The 23,422-nt window shown below is 45.2% G+C and overlaps 1 long non-coding RNA gene across 1 annotated transcript; it reads right to left on the bottom strand.

Annotated features, from left to right (window-relative positions):
• Positions 1-5: 5 nt before the first annotated feature.
• LOC140594643 (uncharacterized) lies at positions 6-19,461 on the bottom strand. The gene is made up of 2 exons (XR_011995695.1): positions 19,280-19,461; positions 6-2,438 (listed from the first exon to the last, which is right to left on the bottom strand). It is a non-coding gene; the product is annotated as an uncharacterized lncRNA (long non-coding RNA).
• Between the last annotated feature and the right edge of the window lie 3,961 nt (positions 19,462-23,422).

Here is a 23,422-nt window from a genome sequence, read left to right as displayed (position 1 = left end):
CAGAATGATTTTTTAAATATTTTATTTATTCATGAGAGACACAGAGAGAAGGGCAGAGACACAGGCAGAGGGAGAAGCAGGCTCCCTGCTGGGAGCCCGATGTGGGACTCATCCCAGGAGCCGAAGGCAGACGCTCAACCGCTGAGCCACCCAGGTGCTCCGCAGCCAGGTGAATCTGACTGATGTTATCTACAACAGCGTTTCAACCAGCGTGGATCCTAAGTTAACCAGGAGAACTGGCTGCCAATAAAGTAATCGTGACGAGGCCGGTGTTTTTACACCATCTCTCTGCTACCAGCAGTTAAGATTTTTCAAATCACTTCTTTCTCTGCCAGGGCAGATTATTTGTAAGCACCTCCTCGAGGTGACCCTTCTGGGCCGGTAAATGGCTTAATTTGGAGGCAGATAGGTGTGGTGGGCCCAATCCAGGAGCGCGGTTAGATTCAAAGCCAGTAATTTCCAGCCACTTGGGGTTTCCATGGCAGCTGCACAGGTAGGTGTTTCTGAGGCTTCCTCCGGAGCCTCCTCTAAGCTGATGCTCTACCTCCCCTACCCCTTGCACCCTCTCGTAGAACTTTCTCCATCAAGCCCCCGAGAGACATAGCATCCTGTGGTCAGAGCCCAGTGTAGCGACTGTTTTGTGTATCGGCCCCTCCAAAAACCAGTCTAAACCCTGTGCACCGTTCTGGAATCTTCCAGGAGCCTCAGACGCCGGAAGTAAGTCCCTTCCAAGTGGTGAGCACACCCGCATACACACGCCCACAAATAATCTTCCCTTCAGGATGGGATTAGGGCCTCTGCTCACCAGATTTTGGGGTTCCATGCGAACCCCACTCATGTCGTTTCTATAATTTGAAACACCCACTGCAAGTGGAGCTGATGAAGCCTGAAGAGGGAGCGGGTGATGGCAGACCGTGCACACGGGAGCAGCCGTCTGTCATGCATGCGAGTTCCAAACGTTGGGTCTTACCGGTTTCCTTTGGATGGTTCCCTCTGTGGAAAAATTGCTTACTGCGGTGAGCTCGCCAGCAGGGCCGTGTCACTCAGGGATGCCACATCTCTCGTCCCTCCTCCCTGTGGCTGCTCTCCAGGGCACTGCGGCTGCCTGCGGGAGCTCTCACCCAGCTTACCGACCCCTCCCCACCCTCTGTCCCTGTAGTTGGTGAAATCGGGGACACTGGCAGGGCAGGCAGGAAACCCGGACGTCTGTGCTCAGAACAGCGTCTTCCCCCCCTTTCCTCCCAGAGTCCTCCTCCTCCCTTGTAACTCTTTCCACCACGGTTTAAATCCGGGCCCTTGCCCCAGCTTCGTCCAGTCCAGGGTGTTGCCTCGTATCTGGGGACGGCGGGAGTGGCAAATCCAGCAGGAGTATCGACTACCCTCGCACCGTCTTAGAACGTGGGAGCGCCAGCTCGGGCCTTCCGCCCGGCCTCTCGTGGGCCACCTTCCTTCCCGTCCTCCCGGTCAGGCGCCCTGACACGCAGGGCGGTGTCCAGCAGCCGGGAGCCCTCGCAGTCAGTTGTCTGGACAAAGCAAGTCAGATTTGTTGGTCTGTTTTTATCACCGCCCCTTGGAGGAAAGTCACAATCCTTAGTTCAAGTGGGGGCCAAGCTGGCCGGAGGGGGCCCCAGGGGTGTGATTTCTGGAAGGGTGGTGGTAAAGCCCGACGGTCGGAGTGACAGGGTCGCCCTGACCTTGGCCGATCTGTCCTCTCTCCACCTCCCTTCTACACACGGGGAGTACACATCTGCCTCCAAGGGTCAGATGAGAGGATGTAGGCAAACCACTTGGCTCAAGAGTTGAGTCAGGGCTCTTGGTACATGTGAACTTTTATTCGTATCCAATTTCGTGGTCCAGACCTATCTACGGCACAGGGTTCTGCTGCTCGGAAACCCCCTCCAATTGGCGTTAGTAAAGCCAAAGGAGACCACGTCTGCGGGGGTAGCCTTAGCTGCTTGGGAAGATGGGAGGGAAAGAGAACAGAGAGGGAAGCAAAAGCAATGCTCTGGGCAACGTGAGCTGCAGGGGAGCCCAGGGAAGGGCCCGGGGCAGATGCAAAGCCCCAAGGGCCGTGCCAGCTGAGGAGGCAGTGCATCCCTGTGAGTTTGTGCCCTAGCCTGCTGGCCATCTAGATGCTCTTCCCTCTCCCCCTGCTTGCTTTCCCTACCGAACAGCCTGCCACCAGACAACTGGAGAGCTTGGCAGGGTTCCGGGAATCTGTACCAACGCCACACCTCCTGATGACATAGCAGACGCTGGTGGTGCTTGCACATAGCGGCAACGTGGCCTTGTCAAGCTGCTCTCTGACGGAGGCTTTCGGATTTCCAGTAGTGAGAAGGCCCTGGCCTCTGGGCAATCAGGAATCCCGGACGCAAGTCCCAGCCTTCAGTAGCTTTAGACCTCCGCAGGGCACGTCCGCTCTCTGACTGTGCTTCCTCCTACAGGGATCAGCACAGTGAGCGTGTGCAGATGTGTTACAGGAGGCCCCGAGATCCCCCCCCACGCGTGCACATGTGTGCTCTGCAGGCCCTCCCCGGAGAGGCAGCGGTACCTGTCGGGACCAGCACCCAAGGCATGGTCTCTGATTCCCAGTACTTCTCAAATCTCGGTCCGTTTTTGAAAAAAAAAAAAATCACAGTTTCGGGGACCCTGTGATATGCCACTATGAGCAAGGTGCTGGACCAGCTCAGGGGTTCCCAGCACACCCTACAGCCCAGCTGCACCACTACTTCCCCTCAGTCCCACCTTACTCAGCTCCCACCTTAAACCTGCTTCTCCTCCACCACAGCCTGAGAGCTAGAGACTCATCAATGAATCTTTCGCTTTCAGTGTGCTCTTCCTGAATGAGTCGTAACTTCCATTTTTTTTTTCTAGCTTTGCTCTCTGATCTATCTCAAGGGTCACATCTAATAGAATGCTCCTGCTTTTAAAAATATATATATATATTTATTTATTTATTATTTATAAAACCCATCTCTTTCTCTGTTAATCAAAATGACTTCGGTTTAAATTAAATGCCTTACACAGAACTCGGTTAGGAGACCAGAGCTGTTCATTAGAAAGTGAAAGTAGCTGATAATCCTTTTTTATATGTGAGAAACACTGACAAGTCACTTAAATCTTTTTTCCCTCCTGGTAACTTAGCAGAAATAAGCAAAAGTATTTGAATTTTGCCACCTTTTTATTTTTTTCCTTCCTTGGGCCCAGGATAAAGATGTCATAGAAGAGTTTACATTTCACACTCCTGCTAAACTCTTTAGGTAGGAGAAAATAATTGGCTTTTTCCTTGAGAGGAGGGTAGTAACAGACTGTGTCTGAGCTATTCTTTTGCAAATCCCCGTGGGTTCTGAATAATAAAGTCTGTCTAGCTTCTAGTCTGTAACTCTCTTTCCTTTGAACAAGGGCAGTAAGTTGCTCTTTTTCTGCCCAGCTCTCGAGCTGAAAAAATCCAGTAGGTGGCCAAAGAGTCTTTAGAAGACTAAAGACAGCTTCAGAGAGCCATTGGACCAGGTTTTAAAAAGAAAAGTGTGCTTGTATCTTTGTACAGCAAACAATGCCGGTGGAGTTGAATGGTGCTTCAGGACCCCAGCTTAGGGACAGGTGACTTATTTAGGCAAGTTACAAATTGACATGTTTGACTATAGCTAAATTGAGTTCTCAAAATAATCCCTGAAACTGGAGCTCAGACCGTTGAAGCAAGTACTCCAAGCAGACTTCTCAGCCACCCTCGTTTTAGCCTCAGATTTATGGCACAGGGTCATCATAAAGGGTCATCATGTTTGCCCCTCTGCAGAGGAGCCCCTCACGCGTTCTCCATGCAACGTGCAAGAGCTCCGTGCGCGATCCCTGGGCCCAGGGGTGCCGTGGCTGAGAACTTTGCCCTTTTACTTTTGTAAAATATTCTAAATAGAGGAGATGCCGATAAGGAAATTGCTCTGCATTGTTTTATGGTTCCAGCGCTCAGTTTCCTGTGGTGTGCCATGCTCTTCTTTGATTTGAGTCATGTGATGCCCAAGAAGCAAACATGACTCTGCTCTCAGTTGCCTAGAACTGGCGACGGCTCAATGTACATTCCGTTTACCCGGCCACAGGTGCGTTTTGTGTCACCAGGACCTTCCCAAGAACAATCTGCATCTTTGAAGAAAATATTCGGTGAACATGACTGGTGCCGTTAGCATTAATGTGGCAATGGTCTCTCTCTCTCTCTCTCTCTCCACACACATATTTATAGCGGTAATATACAGATTACATGAAATTTACCATTTTAACCCATGTTTAAGTGTACAGGTCAGTGGCATTAAGTACTTTCACACTGTTGTGCAACCATCACCACCCTCCATCTCTGGAACTTCTCATCTTCCCAGACTGAAACTCTGCCCCCATTAAACCCTTAACTCCCCCATTTCCCCGACCCCAGCCCCTGGGCAACCATCCTTCTACTTCCTGTCCCAATGAATGTGATTACTGTAGGGACCCCATACAAGGAAATCATCCAATGTTTGTCCTTTGGGGACTGGTTTGTTTCACTCAGCATAATGTCCTCAGGGTCCATCCGTGCTGGGGCCTGGGTCAGTGCTTTGTTCATTTTTTTAAGACTGAATAATATTCCATGGTTGGTTTACCCATTCAGCATCTATGAACGCTGCAGCTCCCACTTTTGGGCTGTTGTGAAGAATGGGTGTACAGATATGTTTGAGACCCCACTTTCAATTCTTTGGGGTCTGTATGCAGAAGTGGAATTGCTGGCTCAGAGGGCAATTCTATTTTTAATTTTTTGAGGAACTGCCATGCTCTTTTCCGTGGAGGCTGCACCATTTGACATTCCCATCAGCAGTGTCCATGAGCTCCATTTTCTCCATATCCTTGCCGACACTTGTTTTCTGGTTTTTTGATACTAATGGGTTGGGGATGGTACCTCATGGTGGTTTTGGGGCAGCGGTCATTTTAGTGTTGGTGTTTGGTGGCATGCACAGCCTAGCCCTCCCTGTGTGTTTCTGGAGGACGATGCATGAGGTGAAGGCTCCTGACCCCTTTTGTTGCCTGGATTCTACAAACCTAAGGACTTGCTGAGCTGACACTTGTAGGCATCTGCAGATACCAGATGTATGAACTGACTCGCTCTAAGCTCCATCTAGAGAAGGAAGGTTGAAGCAGCTTGGAGCAGGTGGGGATTCCTTCAAGATCCTTTTCCCAAGCACGTGAGCAGGAGAAAAGGCACCTAATTTGACCAGTCTGCTGAGGGATGTGCTTCATTAAGACACTAACTCTCCCCACTGACAGGTTTTTTAGCTTTACAAAACATACTCCTCCTGCTGCTGCTTCTAAGAAGACACTTACCACAAAGCATTAGTTTTCCAGGATAAAACAGAAAAATGCAAGACCTAAATGAAACCCATTCCCATCCCTCTGATGTTGTTTCTTTATCATTTTGGTAATTTTCTTTCTAGTCATTTTTTTTGCTTAAAAAAAAAAACACATAATTGAGGGATGGGTGGGGGGTTGGGGTGACTGGGTGATGGGCACTGAGGGGGTACTTGGCGGGATGGGCACTGGGTGTTACGCTATATGTTGGCAAATTGAACTCAAGTAAGTAAGTAAATCAATCAATCAATCAATAAATAAATAAGGGAACCATTTACCTTCTCAATGCATCAGTCTGATTTAATCAAATGTCAGTGTGAAATAAGGAACACTGTATCTGGGGGCTTCGGGTTTACATCCAAGTTCCATTCGTATCTACCTGTTATAACATTGATTTATACAGTGAAGGAAACAAGTATAAACCTCTTCTGAAATAAGTTATAAAGGTTTTAATACGTTTTTAATTTAAATTCAATTAGCCAACATCTAGCACATACTTAGTTTCAGATGGAGCATTTGATAATTTATCAGTTGCATATAACACCTGGTGTTCATCCCATCATGTGCCCTCCTTCATGCTCATCGCCCCCCCAAAAAAACCACATAATTGCAATAATATGTACATAAAGTACATAAATAAAGCTTTCCAAAAGGGTTGTGTCCACTTATAATGCCTTTAGCGATACATATGAGAGTATCCGCTCATTTCATTATATCCTGCAACTTTGAGCTTATTTTTTTTCTAATTTAACAGAGAAAAATTAACTACTTTGTGAAATTTCTATTTCTTTTGTGATTTTTGCTACAAATGATTTTTTTCCAGTTTGTTTTTTGCTTTTTTAGTTTGGGTATAGAGATAGTTCATACTTCTATGTGAACAAGTTATTTATGGTCTTTTTTTTATGTCCCTTTAATTCGAATTTTATGTAGATCTATTCCTTATTTACACTCAAGTTTTAAAACTTTCTCATCTAGTGGTGTGAGTCATTTTTTTTTCTGAGGAATATGATACATTTGGTTTTTAAAGATTTATTTATTTATTTATTTATTTGAGCATGAACAGGAGAGGGAGAGGGAGAGAGAGACAGACTCTGAAGCAGACTCCATACTGAGCATGGAGCCTGATGCAGGGTTCCATCTCATGACCCTGAGATCACGACCTGACCCAAAACCAAGAGTTGGTGACTTAACCAACTTGTGCCACCCAAGTGCCCTGACAAATTTTGTTTTTATCTTATATTTCTGTTTTAAAATTACATCCCTATTTAACTAGATTTTATTAATCCATAAGGAGTTTATCTGGGTGTATGGTGTGAGTTAAGAATTTACCTCGATATTTTCTTTTGAATTGGTAGCAATAATTCTGAATAATTCTTTCCTTCTCTCATAATTAGTAATGTTTCCTTTATCAAAAACTGACTTCCAGTAAATGTATAGACATAATTTTTTAATAACCAGTACCCCCTTCCCCTATAGTTCTTTGGTAAAATTTTCCTTACTCTTCTCACTTGTTTCTCTTAGATACACATGGAAATTCTTTTGTTACATTTCTCTCTATGAAATATATCATCCAGATGGAGTTTGATTGGAATTGCATTTAATGTATAAATTAATTTAGAATGTACATTTTGAAAATTAAATTTAGTCTTCCTAAATCTTATTTCAGCTCTATTTGCTTCTTATTATATGTATATATACATATGTCCAAATTATGTCTAGGTGGATTTTCTTTTCTTACATTGGTTACACACAAACCTTGCTGAATTTTTTGCTTTGTGAATGGGGTTGTTTAAATTTTAATATTGTGATGGGTTATTTCTTTCAATGTGTGTGTCTGTGAGAGTGCTTATACATCATAACTATACACTTTATGCAGCAAAATAACAACATATTGAAAAGAATACCGAGGGTGCCTGGCTGGCTCAGCTGATGGAGTGAACAACTCTTGATCTTGGGATTGTGAGTTCAAGTCCCATGTTGGCTATAGAGATTACCTAAAAATAAAATCTTAAAAAACACACAGTTTTTGAAGTCTTTGGAATCCATCAGAGTTGGGTGTGAACCCCAGTTCTACTTTTTTTTTTTTTTTTAAGATTTATTTATTTACTTGAGAGAAAGAGAAGTGTGGGGGAAAGGGCAAAGGGAGAGAATATTCAGGCAGACTCCCACTGAGTGTAGAGCCCAACATGGGGCTCCATCTCACTACTCTGAGATCATAACTTGAGTGGAATCCAAGAGTCAGATGCTTAATGGACAGAGCCATCCAGTTCTACTCCTTACCATATACATGACTCTCCGAAGATAGTGCTGCACTGTTGGACAAATTGGAATTCAATAAATGATGGTTGTTATGACTTCTCTTGAATATAGTTTTCCATTAATTTCTTTGGGTTTTCTAGTTTTGCAATGATACCATCTGTAAGTAATGATAATAATCTTAATTTTTTCTTTTCAATCTTTAACTGTTTCGTGTCTTATTGCATTGGCCAGAAAACTTGCAGAACAATACTATGTAATTTTGTTCTGTCTGGGTTTTTTTTTTTTTTTTATTCTTATTTTTAAAGGGATGTCTTTAGTTTTTCACTATGAAGTATAATGTTGGCTGAGAAATGGATACTCTTCATATGTTGGAGAAGCATATTTCAATTCTTACTTTTTAAGTGGTTTTAAATTAGAAATCAGCTTGGAAGACTCATACAATTTGAGCTACTTTATTTTCAAGTTACATTAGTGTTACTAAGAGGAAAGAAAAATTAAATATCAATTCTATCTTTAATATACAGGTTATTATTTCCTCTAAAACTAGTTGTCTCTGCATGAGATCTTTATGAGTCTTCCTATGGATTTCAATACTGAAAATCAATTAAGCTCCTTGGGAGTAAGGTGTGTATGTGGGGGCAAAGGGTGCATCTTCATTTTAGTGGCCTAACCACCAGTTTCTTTATATATTAGAAGTCTGTATCTTGCTTTTATATCTGATTTGGGTTTCATAGGAGCCTTGTAATCTTTTATTCTGATTTTGAATTACCATGTTTATCAATACTTGGAACATTTTAAGTAGAAATCCTATTTTAAATTCTAGAATCTTAAACTACTTATTCTTCTGGTTCAAGTTTATTGGTATTTTAATAGCATTTGTTTTCCTGATGTAAAATTAATACATATTCATTGTAGAAAATTTGAAAAATGTGGACAAGCAGAAAACAAAATTTAAAAATAGCACATACAGGGGCACCTGATTGGCTCAGTAGGTTAAGTGTCTGACTCTTGATTTTGGTTCAGGCTATGACCTCAGGGTTATGAAATTGAGTCCTACATCAGGCTTTGCACTGGGCATACAGTCTGCTTAAAATTCTCTTTCTCCATCTCCCACTGAATCTCTCTCTCTCCCTCTAAAAAATAAAAAATAAATTTTTAAAAGCACATACAGTTTTGTAAGACTTGTTTTTCACATACTATATTTTGTACATTTCCCAAGTAACTTTAAGTAGCTTTACACTTCATGATTGCTGATGGTTAACATCATGTGAATGTTTTACCATTCATGTCCCAGAGTCCTGTTGGTAGACTTTTAGCTTGTTTCTAATTTTTTGTGGGGGTGAATAATCTAATGACAACCATCCTTGCATCTTTGTGTTTACCTCTTTAGCAAAATTTCTAGAAGTCTTTTCTTTTTTTTTTAGAAGTGAAATGGCTATCCGAAAGAACTAATTTTTGAGAACAAAATAGTTATATTCTCTAATTTCTGTTTTAGGTGATGAATATCATTCCCACAACATCCATCTTGTTTCCTCAGCTTTGCCAAAACTAGATGTTGACATTTCAAAATATTTTTTGCCTATCGGATAGAGAAAAAAGTCTTTTTTTTTTTTTTAAGATTTTATTTATTTATTCATGAGACACACACAGAGAGAGAAAGAGACAGAGAGAGAGAGGCAGAGACACAGGCAGAGGAAGAAGCAGGCTCCATGCCAGTAGCCCGATGTGGGACTCGATCCCTGGTCTCCAGGATCACGCCCTGGGCCGAAGACAGCGTTAAACCACTGAGCCACCCGGACTGCCCATGAAAAAATCTTATTGCATGTTTTACTTTGCATTTCTTGTAGTACTACTAATGTTGAACATGAAAAATGTGTTCATTAAGTATTTATATGTTTTCTTTTGTGGATGGCTTCTCCATATTCTTTGCTCATTTTGCAGTGGAGGTGTTCTTTTGATATTGACTTATGAGACCTTGTAGTATATAAAAATTAAGAGGAAAAGCTTGGAACTTAGAATTCTACATCCACATCTCTGTTCTGCTACTTATTAGCTGTAAGACCTTGGGTATGATACTTCTTAGCCACTCAGTGTCTCCATTTTTTATTTTAAAAGTGGAACTAATTGTATCTCCCTTATAAGATTATGGCAAGATACTGTGTGCAGAGAGCTTAGCATGTCTTACACCTAATAAAGGCTCAGTAAAGTGTTGCTTTTATTATATTGAGGTTCTTAACTAACTCTGCCTGTAAATATGTTTTTTTTCCTAGCCTATAATTTCCCTTTCAGTTTGGCCTACAGTGTTTTTTTTTTTTTTTAATGTATTTAAACTTCAATTATTGTGTGATTCAAAATCCACATCTAAAAAAAAAAAAAAAAAAAAAAAACAAAAAACAAAAAAAACCAAAATCCACATCTTTTCCTTTATGGTTTATTCCTCCTCCCTCAAATTAATATCTACATATTTTTCTTCTGGTTCTTTTAAGATTTGATATTTTACATTTAATTCTTTAATTAATTTGTAATAATTTTCGCTTTTGGCATAAAGTTAGTGTGAAGTTGGTATTTGTTGTGAATTTTTTTTCCCTTTCAGTTGTTCAACTATGATGACTAATCTATCTTTCTCCAGTGATTTGAAGTGCCATCTTTATCATAGACCAAATACTTCTAGGTTTTCCATTTGATTCCACTGATAATATATCACTGCATTAACACTATAGCATAGTGCATTCTGTGCATTCTAGCTTTATTGCATGTTTAGTATCTGGACGCACTTATCCCCTCTCCCTCCAATTTTTTTTTAATTCCAAGTTTATTTCTGTGTGTGACTACAGACTTATAGCCTACTCAAGATGTAAATTTTCCTCTCATTCTCTGCAGTGCAATAGAAAGAACTTGAGCTGTAGACAGAGAACTTGAGCCGTAGACAGAGGACTTGGATTCCAGACCTGTGTCTACCAACTTCTAGCTGTTTGGGTTGGACCCATTTTGTACTCCCCGAGTGCCTCTGGTTCTCTGTTGAAGTAATTGTATGAAAATCAGCACTTATCCCAAATTCATTTGAAATAACAGTAGTAGCTTGACCAGCCACAGTGTCACATCACTCAAGTCTATCCCTTTCTATAAAATAAGCCATTTTTCTAATGACTGCAGAAGATCTCCAACTCAGTATTTCAGTTATAAGTGTTTTATCTTGTCCACGGTCACTGTGATGTAATTTAAGTAACATTAAAAATCATTATGAGCAACTTTGCTTTTCAAGTATCTTGTATGTATACACATGCACACATAGATAAATTCAGCTATGTACGTGTACTCATAAATGGATGGTTATCATGTAACAGTTAAGAAATAATGACCTTGATGTGATACTATTCTGTTTTTTTTAATTTTATTTTATTTTACTTTTTTAAAGATTACATGAGGGTCATGTGGGTGGTGCAGTCAGTTGAGCGTCTGACTCTTGGTTTCAGTTCAGGTCATGATCTCAGGGTCCTGGGATCCAGCCCTGCGTCATGCTCCATGCTCAGTGCCGAGTCTGTTTGAGATTATGTCTACCTCTCTCTCTGCCACTCCTGCTCATGCGCTCTCAATCTCTAACATAAGTAAGTAAATCTTTAAAAAAAAGTTAAAAGATTACATAGAGAATTTGATATAACCTTAATACTTTTATTGGATACTTTTATTGGATTAAGATCTATGTGTTTGATTGCAAAATGTAAATATGAAGCATCAAAATTTTATATATATATAAACTAAGAGGTATAGTTTACTGTACACCTGCCATGGACCAGATGCCTTTTTTTGAATGCTTTATGCATGTTATCTTTTTTAACCCTCATGACAGTACCCAGGTAGTTATTACATTTGCTTTATAGTTGAAGGAACTGAAGTTTGCCAGAGTTAGACATGCCGACACCCGGTAAATAATAGAGGCAGGTAGGATAGGACCCAGGGCTGGATCGTGTCCTGGTGCATGCTCTTTCCTCTGTAACCTGCCACTTCCAAGGGTATTTGCAGTCCCCATTTTGCTTTACGTAAAATCTAATTTCTGAGAAACCTGAGAAGAAAGAAGCACTTTTCCTTTAGCCAAAGACGGAAACTTGGATTTCAATTTAGGAACAAACCATGATCTGATACACTGCGTTATGGCTGTAATCCATAGGAAATATAAGGAACTGGTGGAATTATAGAAAAAGCTAAAAGGTGAGGAAGAGGAATGGATCTGATATGGAAAGAGCTGTGTGTTTTAAGATGTGAGCTACTTATGTTGTCTAGGACGTTCTGCAGATAATTGCTTCAAATCCTTCAGTTTGGTATCGATTTCAATGACATTAAAGATAGTCATTTCATGTAATGATTTAATGATACTATTTTTTTCTCCTTTAAACCATTCCAGGTTTATCACAGAGAAAAGGAAACAGAAATAAGCAGAACAGCAAAAGGTAAAATATTTGCTCTATCTAGATGTAAGCACCATTTTAACTTTTTGATGTCCACCTCTTCTTTTTTAATTTAGATGTGAGTAAAAATTTTCATTGTTATTTACAAAATAGGACTCTCTATTTGTAGCCAGGGTTTTTTTCATCTAAAGAAATACATCACAAACTTTTAAAATGAGATTAGGGGCGATGCCTGGGAGGCTCAGTGGTCGTGATCCTATGGTCCTGGGATCGAGTCCTGCATCAATCCCAGGGAGCCTGCTTCTCCCTTTCTCTGCCTCCTTTTCTGTGTGTCTCATGGATAAATAAATAAAATCCTAAAACCTTTTATTTATTTATTTATTTATTTATCCATGAGAGGTAAAATCTTAAAATCTTTTATTTATTTATCCATGAGAGACAGAGACACAGGCAGAGGGAGAAGCAGGCTCCACGCAGGGAGCCTGTTGTGTGACTCGATCCCAGGACTCCAGGATCACACCCTGAGCCAAATGCAGACGTGCAACTGCTGAGCCACCCAGGCGTCCCTAAATAAATAAAATCTTAAAAAAAATAATAAAATAAAATGAGATTAGGCATTCTTCTACTGGATCATTTAAAAAGGTGTAAATATTTGTTTCATGAATGTAGCATGGTTTTAGTAGTTAATTTCAGATTCTTAAACAAATTGCTTTCCAATTGGCTTTACTTTTAGGATTATCACAAACTTGTCTTACCGTAATATCAGCTAATACTGTTTGCTCCTTTAAGTAACATTTAAGGTCTTTTCATTCCATTGAGTCTATACTTAGGCACTTGGATCCCAACCTCCTTGCTGATAGTTCTGATGAAATTGTTCCAACTCACAGATGCTCCCAGCACTTGGGCAGATAAGGTTTGGGCTTTGGAGGCTATACTAGCCTACTAGGGCTGCCATAGCAAAGTCCTACAGACTGGGTGGCTTGTTGTCTAACAGGCACTTACTTCTCACAGTTCTGGAGGCTCAAAGTTCAAGATCAGGGTGTGGGCAGGGTTAGTTTCTTCTGAGCCCTCCCTCCTTGGCTTGCAGATGGCCATCTCCTTCCTGTCTTCACATGGTCTTCTGTGTGAGTGTGTTTGTCTGTGTCTCAGTCCTCTGTTCTTACAGGGACAGCAGCCATATTTAGGGCCCACCTAAATGATCTCATCATCTTAACCTCAATTACCTGTGTAAGGTAACATGTAATCATGTTACCTTAATAATTCCTCAGTCACCTTCTGAGGCCCCGGGGGCTGACTTCAACATATGAATTGGGGTGGGGGTGGGGGACACAATTCAACCTAGAGCAGAGGCAAACACTGGCTTTATTGTTAAAGTTCCTCTGATGGAAGCAACTTGTAGTATACCTGTTAAAATGTTCATGGCATTTTGCTATTTAAAACATAGCACATCTTTAGCCTACATGACTCACTAGGACAGGGAGATCTTGCGTGCTTTGTTTACTGTTGTCTATGGAGCCTGGAACACTGTCGTTGGCTATCCATTGTTGAATGAATGAGTAAATGAATGTCAAGTTTCTTTAGTCACATGGAGAAGTCACATCAAATGAGCCTACACACTTTAGAATACCTGATTTTTCTGAGCATGTACTCCATTATTTATGTAAGGTTTGCATGTCAAAGTGCCTGACATCCCTAAGTCCACTGCCTTATATAAATCGGAGGCTGTGGGTGAAATCATCCCAGTTCCCCATTTACTGTGCAGTGGCACATAAGCCCTGGATAGGACTTTATTTCTTTCTGAGGGAAGAGTTGTCTGTCCATGAGGATGCACATGTTGTTGTTTTCAGGTTACTAATGGGCAGGGTTTTTCATGGCTATCTAGTCATGTGACTTAGACAGCCCTTTATACAGGTGAAAACTCCGGGCTTCTCCTTTGACCTGGGGACGTGGGGACCTATCCTGTAAGCAAGGCGACCAGTGGCCAGGCAAGGTAGACGGGTCCGACAGGAATGCTAATGCACTGTCAGTGACGACCTCTACTTACAAGTGCCATCTGGGGGTCTGCTTGACAGAAACTATAGATATCTTGCTTTGGTTTGCGCGTTCTCAACTGCATGCACAGGCACACATACATAGTACTTATTGAAGAAATATTTTTTTCGCTTATTTATACTCTGGGTCATGATTGGAGAGCTCTCTCCCACAGAGAAACAAATATTGAATGATAAGTCCATGTCTTAAAGGCAAAGGAAGACTCTCCATCCAGTGAGAGTAAAGCAGTTTTTCTAAGACTTGCCATCTTGTCTGAAGGCAGAAGGAAGGACAGGGGCCTTTATGTGTCCCCTGAAGTTCCATCGTCCTAAAATTCTAGTAAAGCAGTGTACTTTCGTCACAGAGGGCAAGTTGGCTTCAAAGAGTTATCCTCCCCTATGTGCTGATATTTTAAAATGACTTTATAGCTTAGAAGTAGGCCGACAACCCAACTGAGAATCAGGACATAAACAACTCTTGACTTTTGGGCACCAACCAAAAAGAGGTGCGGGTCCTCAGGCTTATTTTTGGCAGTGTTGGCTACCCAGTTTCCTAACCAATTGATTCCTAAAGGATCAATTAGAAAGGGAAGGGGAGATTGCTATTGGTGGGCAGGCACACTGAATTCAGAAAGAAGTGACGAGGGATAGGCAGATAATGAGGGAGGAAAGAATAACAAAAAGCAGACAAAAACTCTAATTGGAATTTACTGTGGGCATGCTAGGAAATAGCTGTTCCATACCTCAAGGATGAATAGTTTCCTTGAGGATGTGATCACTTTCTGGCCTAGTACAAATCTTATTTGTTTTTTAATTTAATTAAATTTTTTTTTTTTTTTACAAATCTTGTTTATAAAAAGTTATCTTTGTATGAAAATACAATATAGTATTTGAAGTTTACGCTACTCTCCTTTTGTTCATAGCTTGACTTTCTGTTTTTTTTCTTAGAAAAAGGAGAAAAAGCTAGCAGTACATAATACATTTTTGAAAAAAACTTCTACTTCAAATGGCTCACGCTTAAAAGGGAAGACTGTCAGCCACCAGAAATAATGCATTCCTCGAGTTATCTGAGCAGCTAAAGTAATAACGTATTTAGGATAACAGCAGTTTAGAAAGGTGTTCTCCGGAGCCCATCCCTGTGATTCTGCACCACTTATCTGAGAGAGAGGGTTTAATTGGCTGCATTACTAAAGGGGATTTGGAAATTCTAAAGGACAGCTCTCCACCCACCTCTCGGCCTTTTGCTGTATTCACCACTCCTGGGCAAAGCCCTTCTGGCTTCTCTGCCACCCCTGAGCAAAGCAGTTACCCCTGTGCCCCCAGCCCTCTCCAGTTCATTGCCATCCCTCCACATCTGCACAGTTTGCAAAGCAGATTCACTGAGTACTTGCAATTGGGCAGTCCCTGTGCCAGCCTCGTGGTGGAGAAATCATTTGCAGGACTAGGCCACGCTTTCAAGAGGTGTGCAATCCACTGAGGACGCGGATGCCCTCCCTCTAAGATGGATTTCTCCACAGTACTTCCCCTCCCTCCGCACCTCGATGGACACTTGGTTTGTCTTTAGAGGCATCTCTTCCTTGGAAAGCCTCTCCTTGCAGAGACTAGTTCTCCCACTCACGGGGGAAGTTGTGATGTCAATGACTGTGCTTTTTTTTTTTTTTTATAAAGACTTTTATTTATTTATTCATGAGACACACAGATTGAGAGGCAGAGAGAGAAGCAGGCTCCGTGCAGGGAGCCCCTTGCGGGACTTGATCCTGGGACTCCAGGATCACTCCCTGAGCCAAAGGCAGATGCTCAACCACTGAGCCACCCAGGCGTCCCAATGACCGTGCCTTCTTCCGTCCTTCCACAGTAGCCTACCGTGTTTTCACCTCCCTCCTTTCTTGTATCACTGAGCTCAGGCTGCTGTAATATGGAACCACGGGCTGGGGGCTTGAACATCAGAAATGTATTCTCACAGGTCCAGAGGCCAGACGTTGGAGCTCAAGGTGCCATCAAGGCTGGCTTCTCCCAAGGCCTCTCTCCTTGGCACACGCGTGACACCTTCTCCCTGTGTGTCCCCACACGGTCTTCGCTCTGTGGTGGATCTGTGTCCTCATCTCTTCTTACAAGGACACCGGCCCATCCCTGTGACCTCATTTAACCTTAATTACTTTAGTAAAGTCCATATCTCCAAAGAGAGTCTCATTCTAAGGTCTTAGGGGCTGGGATTTCAACAGACGAATTTGGGGGGACACAGTAGAGCCCTCCAGGCCTCCCCTGATGCCAGTGCCATCGGTCTATGCCTGCCCCTTCTCCTCTGTGCTGGTTACCTCCTGACCTCTCAGGCACACCACCCTCAAGAGAGGCCTGACGGACACACTCCACCTGTGTTCCCCTCAAGCCCGTCCCCTCCTTCATTTTCAGTGACAGGACTCAAGGACCATGCACCCTTCTTCTAGCTTTCTTCATGTCCTCAGAGCATGGGTGGAACTCCCGCTCAACCTCACAGGAGTTATTTTGTTCACTTACTCCCCTGAGCCTCTCTCTGGTGCCCGGGTCCCAGCCCTACTCCGATCCTTGTACCTTCCACACCCTTCCTGCCACCTGGCCTGCTTTTTCCTCCTCTTCTCTGGGGCCCTGGCCACTCCTGGTTCTCAAGCTCAGCCCTTTCAGTGTCATCCCCCTTGTGATGGATTTTACTCATTTCAATTTCCAACTGTCCATAATCCCTACCATATGTTTTCTCCCTTCTGTGGCTCCATGGCATGGAAGCTAAAAACAGCAGAATTTCTCTCCCACCAGCTCTGACATTTCTTCTTTCCTTAAGCCTCAGCGCCATGATCTCCCCTCCCTCTCTGGCTGCTGCTTTTCCATATTCAAAACCATTAGATGTGAAGTCCTGCGACTTGCCTGTTTCCCACCAGCATTTCTCAGTATGTTCCTATTCCTTTTCCTCCTGTCATAGGATAAGAAGCATCCCTCTTTTCCTCCAAGGCTGATCTCTCTCTCTCTCTCTGTCTGTCTGTCTGTCTCTCTCTCTCTCTCTCTCTCACAAACACACACACACACACACACACACACCCCAGTAGGCAGTTCTCTATTTCATTTATCCATATTCTCTCTCTCTCTTGGGATCCACATTCCTTTCCCGTTGATATCAGTGCTCTGGGTGGTTACCCATTCTGAAGCCTCTTTCCTGGATGCTGATATTCCTAGAGGCACCCCAAGGCACCCCAAGGCACCATCAAGCAGGGTTTCTCAACCCTGGCACAACTGCCATTTGGGAGCACATTTTCACTGTTGTGGTGCTGTGGGATGCTGTGCCTGTGGGATGCTAGGTGGTATTCCTGGCCTCTACCCATAGATATTAAGCAGTTCCCTTCCCCCGACTTGTGACAACTAGAAATGTCTCCAGACATTGCTGAACATCCCTCCCTTGCCCCTGGTGGTCAAAATCACCCCAGCTGAGAACCAGTGGTATAGATAGTAAGAGTGTAGACTCTGCTAGATCATCATCAAGAGTCTGTATTTTAGGGGGGGCATCTGGATGGTTCAGTGGTTAGCGTCTGCCTTGGGCTCAGGGCATGATCTGGGGTCCTGGGATCAAGTCCTGTACTGGGCTCCCCACAGGGAGCCTGCTTTTCCCTCTGCCTGTGTCTCTGCTTCTCTCTGTGTGTCTCTCGTGGATAAACAAAATCTTAAAAAAAAAAAAAGAGTTTGTACTTTAGGTTCATGTGAAGGGGGGTTGGTGATAAACAAAATGAGCAAATCTTAAGCTGTACATTCACTTATCTTTCCTAATTAAATCCTTGTAAAAACCACCGCACAGACAGTGGTTCTTCTGCACGGCCCCCAACAACGGTGTTTTATTGAGATGACTCCAAGTAGGCAGTTTTAATTTTTTTTTATCAGCAAACCACTTAATTCTGAATTGACTGATGACAATAAAAGAGCAGGTTCTTGGGGGGTGGGGTCAGGCAGTCTGTGTGTGTCTAACCAAGCCCTGCCAGCCCTGCCGTGGCCCAGCAGTGTGACGTTGGGAGTCTGCTTTGGTTTGGGCAGTTGCAGAACAGGATGATGACAGCACCTCCCCGATCGATCAGAGGGCAGAGGGGCTGAGCACGGTCATCCGCGCGAGGCCCTTAGCACAGTGCCTGGCGCCTGGGAGGTGGTGGGTAAAGACCAGCTGTTCTTACCACTGCTGCTGTTCTTTCCCTTCTGCTCATCACCTAACTTCTCAACAGCCCAGGGCTTTCACTTCCTCTTCCAGCGGCTCTGGAACGGCACGCATGGTGCCCCGACCCTACAACTCTCCAGTCAACTCACCATTTCAGACCTCACTTCTTTTGGGGCCCTTTGCCTTGATTTCTTTGTATTTTTATTTTATTTTTTTAAGATTTTATTTACTTATGCATGACAGCACAGAGAGAGAGAGAGAGAGAGGCAGAGGTAGAGGGAGAAACAGGGTCCCGATGTGGGACTCGATCCCAGGACCCCAGGATCACAACCTGAGTCCAAGGCAGATGCTCAACCACTGAGCCACCCAGGTGCCCCAATTTCTCTGTATTTTAATGCTGTTGACCACCTTTTTCCTCAATAGCCCCCACCTCCTTGGCTGTCTTGCTCCTTTAGGGACAAAGAGAGAGTGCTTGCCACTCTCTCTCCACCCACCTCACTGTAGGCACTCCCCCAGGGTTCAGCTTCTAGCATTTCCCTGTCCATCCTCTCTGTCCCTAGGACATCTCCCCAGGCCCCTCCCCCTTACCACCTGCCTCTCCCCAACACTCACGCCCCTGGTGAATGGACCCACTCCCCCTCCAGGTACCAGACCTGAGCCCATTCTCCTTTCTTCTCATGCCACAACTAGTTGGCCCCAAGCCCGATGGATTCCATCTCTGTAACGTCTCCCATCGGATCTAGTCCCTCCACCTGTCCCACTGTTTGTGCTCTAGCCCCTTCACTGTCACGTGTCACGCCGCCACACCTGCCGTGATTTCCCTTCTTTTGGTGCCCCAGAGGGGTGGTTTTCCTTCCTCTCCTATGGAATGGGTCAGGCTCTATGGAATCTGTATCCTAATTGTATTTCCAGGCAATCCCTTCTTCCCTACCTCTACAGCCAGGGCTGTCTTCCTAGGTCCTCATTATTTCTTCAACGGGCTCTTCTGTTAATCCCTAACTAGCCTTCCTGTCTCGAATTTTCCATACCCTTCTCCACAGTCCCACGAGGGTGGCTCTGCCTACCTTCCTCCTTAAGCGTTTCGGGGCCTCAGCCTTGGATAAAGTCCAGGTGAGCTGCGAGGTGCACGGAGCTCTCTCGGCCGCCGTCTGGCCCATGGCGATTTCTCCAGCTCCATCTCTTGCTGCCTCCTCCCCTCCTCCCTCTGCTCCAGCCACAGAGTGAGGTATTTGCAGTTCAGGAGAGTGACCTTGTTTTCTGCCTCTCTGCCCTTGTGCTTACTACTCTCGGCTCCCTGGGCCTGGAGTGCCCTGCCCCCTCCTCTGTGCCTGGGGGCCACCTTCCACCTCTTGTGAGGTCCCACGAATGTCCCCTCATCCACCCAGGCTTCTCCAATCCTTTTTCTTCCTGATTCTCTCCCGTGGCACAGCAGCACGATGTTTGCCATTTATTTCCACCTCGAACTCAGTCTCACCCACTCTGTCGTCTTCCACCCCAAATGGGCCTCTACCTGTGACTTTCGCATTTGTTCCTGATCCTCTGTTCTCCAGTCCCTCTGCCCCTACCCTAGTTCAGGCCCTCATACCTGAGGTTTTCCCTGGATGGTGTTCAGAATTCTTTGTGGGTAGAGCTTCAGCTTGTTTACCTTTTGGTCGTGTCACCTGCATATTCCTGTACATGTCATAATCTGGCCATACTAGATTCCATCCTGAACAGGACCCATGACTTGCTACAATCATGCCTTTGCATCTGCTGATTCTAATCCCAGTCTCCATCTACAGAATTTCTAGCTGTTCTCCCTGGCTCAGCTCCATTGGCTTTCTCCTCCATGAAGCTTTCCCTGATTGCTTTTTATAGAAGTGATCTCCTTTTTTTGGAACCCCTGAATCTTGCAACCGATTTAATGGTCCATAATATGTTGGTCTGCATTTCATGATTACTTCATGTGGATGCAGAGAATTGGACTATAAATTCTTTTAAAGCATGGGTATAAATTATCCATTTTTGTATCACTTCTCTGCTAGAGAATCTAGCACGATCCCTTTTTTTTTACACAATTCCTTTTTTAAAAATCTCGTGATGTATATACATACCAGCTTAATTAAGATATAACTTACCTACCATACAAATCATCCATTTGAAGTGTAATTCAGTGTTTTTTGTATATTCAGTGTCCAGTCATCGCCACCATCAATCTTAGAACATTTTCATCACTCCAGAAAGAAACGCCGTGCACATTAGTAGTCGATCCCCATATCCCTCTAAATTATCAACTCTAACCAGTAATCTACTTTCTGTTTCTATAGATTGGCCTATTCTGGATATTCCATATAAACAGAAGCATATAATATCTGTCGTTTTGGGTCTGGCTTCTTTAGTATGTTTTCAGCATTGACCATTTTGTAGCGTGTGTCTCTGTGTCATTCCTTTTGACTAATAACTCCATGTATGGATATACCGCATTTTGTTTATCAATTCCTCAATTGATGGTTATTCGGATTGTTTCCACTTGGAATAGTTGTGTACAAGTTCTTGTGTGGACATATGTTTTCATTTCTTAAGTGTGTACCTACAAGTGGAATGGCTGGATCGTACGGCAAAGCTATGTTTAGCATTCTGAGGAAGAACTGCCAAGGTGTTTTTTAAAAGTGGCCTCACCATTTTACATTCCCACCAGCAGTGTATGAGGGTTTCAATTTCTCCTCGTCCTTTGTCAACACTTGCATCTGTCCTTTTTATTTTAGCCATCCTAAGTGGGTGTGGAGAGGCATCTCTCTCTAGTTTTGATAGCAGGACTCTTTTAACCTATTAGATGTCCGATAAATACTTGTTGGATAAATGATACTTATATGAGTGTGAACAAACAGAACTTTGAACACCTCATTTGGCTCCCAAGATTATTAATTAGCTAAAAAAGATGAACATGGAGCCCAGTATCATTAGAATTCAATTTTTATTTTTATTTTTTTAAAAGTGGGACTCCGTGCCCGATGTGGGGCTTGAACTCATGACCCTGAAGTCAAGAGTCACATGCTCTACAGACTGGGCCAGCGAGATAGCCCTAGAGTTTGGTTTTGAAAAGTTACTTTTAAGTTCTTTTTAGATGAGGTTATAAAGGTGGTGAGTGGTCATGAGAATTCATGCAGCTTTGCAGGTTTCAGTGTATTTTTACAGAATAGGCTGACATCATAAGCAAAATTCCAATTTTGATGTTGTTCCTATTCAAAACTTACCACTGGCTGGGAGGAGGGGACCAGGAATGGCTAATAACTCTTGAATCTTGAGGCAAGGCAACTAAATAAACTAGGATTCCCTCCTTGGCCCTCCTTTTTGCCTTCTCACCGGAACAGGCTACAACTCAGAAGCTCCAGACACCAATTCTCTGGTGATCGTGTGAACTATTACTTCTGCTTAGAGACCCGCCTGTTCCTCCTCTGGCATGCCTGTCTTCACAAAAGCACTTGATAACACACTTGGGGACCTGGGGCGGGGGGGGGGGGGGGGGGGGGGGGGGGGGGGGGGGAGACTGGTGGTTGGTGGGAGCGGAGGGAGGCATAGGAAAATGCAAGTGCCGAAGTTTCTCTGACTAGTTTTCCTCGGTAAACAGTAGACCCTGGGAAACATAACAGGTTCTGAAAACTTAATGTTGATGATTCTGGACGTCAGAGAGACCAGCAGCTGAATCAGTTCCCGTCAGGGGTAATGGTCCAACTGTTTTTGCTTGGTTCTGTAAAGTTCTATCTTGGCCAGAATCCATTCATTTCATCCATGCCTAGACAGACACTTCTTTCCAGCTGCAGCCCTGAAAACCAGAGTTCCACGGGAGGCCGCAAATCAAAGGCCCACCCATGACTGCGTGTTCGACTTTGTGTGGCACCCAAGTGTCCTCACAGGAGCCCCAGTGAGCGGGAGGGCCGAGGTCAAAGGTCACCATCCCTAGAGAGAAGCCAGCAGCAACCCTATCACCCCGCCTTGCCTAACTCATCTGCAACGCCCTGGCTCCACAGTAGTCTTCTCTACAACTAGTTAGGAGGCACGTTTGTCCTCAGAAACCGGCCGGGTGGGGTGATGTTTATTTTCCAAAACCACAGTCCTCCCTTATCTGTCTAAAGAGGTTTCCAAGGGCCACGAGCAGGCCCCCCTCGCAGAAGCCCTGTAGGAAAAGTATGAACAGTGGGAAGGAAGCGTGTCAGTGGCTTGTTGGAGGAAGCACAGCCCAGGCCTGGTGTCTCTGGGGCTCGGTGATAACTTGGGCCGCCTCAGCCCCGCCGAGGCCAGCCCAGCGCGGTGGCAGCCGCCCCGGGGATGGAGAAGGAGCAGCTCCAAGGAGGGCCCCTGCGTTGCAGAGTTGAGACAGGAGCCTCTGAAAGAGAGAGATACTGCGTGTGGCTTCCCCGGTGCCTCCCGGTGCCTCGGAGGGCGACGTGGATGACACAGCATCAGCAGTGCCGTCGCGGGGTGGGGACACAGGGGGCGGTAGGAGCCTGGGAAGGGGCGGCGGTGGGGCAGCCCCCTCCCCCCTCCCGCGCGCCCGGGGCCCGGAGCATCAGTCGCGGAGCGTGGGGAAGGGGAGCTGACAACAGCCAAGTCCGCTTGGAGTTTGTTGGACGGAGAACCCGCTCCCGGGCCCGGCGGCTGCTGCCCCGGAGCTTACGAGGACCGGGCCTGGGAGAGAAGCAGCCCTAAGTTGGGGGCGGGGTGAGGCGCTGGTTCCTTAATCGCCTGCCCCATCATCCACCCGCCCCACCTGGATGCAGCGCGAGGACCGCGTGGGGCGGGAGCGGCGCGGGGGGGGGGTCGCCCCGCGGTCCGCCCCCCGGGGGACCCCCCCGCCACCCCCCTCCCGGCCTCCGGGGCGCCCCTGTCGCGCCTCCCGGGCATCGCTGCCTCGCCGTGTCCTCCGTTAAAATAGTGAAACAAACCGTGCAGGGACGTGATGGGAAGCCGGGGCGGGGGCGCGGGGGTCCCGGGGGCGGCCGGCGGGCGAGCGCGGGGCCGAGCCCCCTCCCCCCGGGGCGCCGGCGGAGGGCGTGGGGCCGCCCCGGGGCCGCCGCGGGGGCGGGGGGCTCCACCTCCATCCATCCCGGGATGCGAGCGGCGGCCGCCCCGCGAAAGTCGGGGCGGGGGCGGGGACCCGCGGGGGCCGGGCCCCCCCACCCCACCCCACCCCCACCCCGGGCCGGGCCGCCGCCGCCGCCGCCGCCGCC

This window comes from Vulpes vulpes, chromosome 12, assembly GCF_048418805.1.
Source record: "Vulpes vulpes isolate BD-2025 chromosome 12, VulVul3, whole genome shotgun sequence".
Lineage (NCBI taxonomy): Eukaryota > Metazoa > Chordata > Mammalia > Carnivora > Canidae > Vulpes > Vulpes vulpes.
The sequence above is the reverse complement of the archived record's forward strand: the minus strand, read 5'-3'. Positions and strand labels throughout refer to the sequence as shown.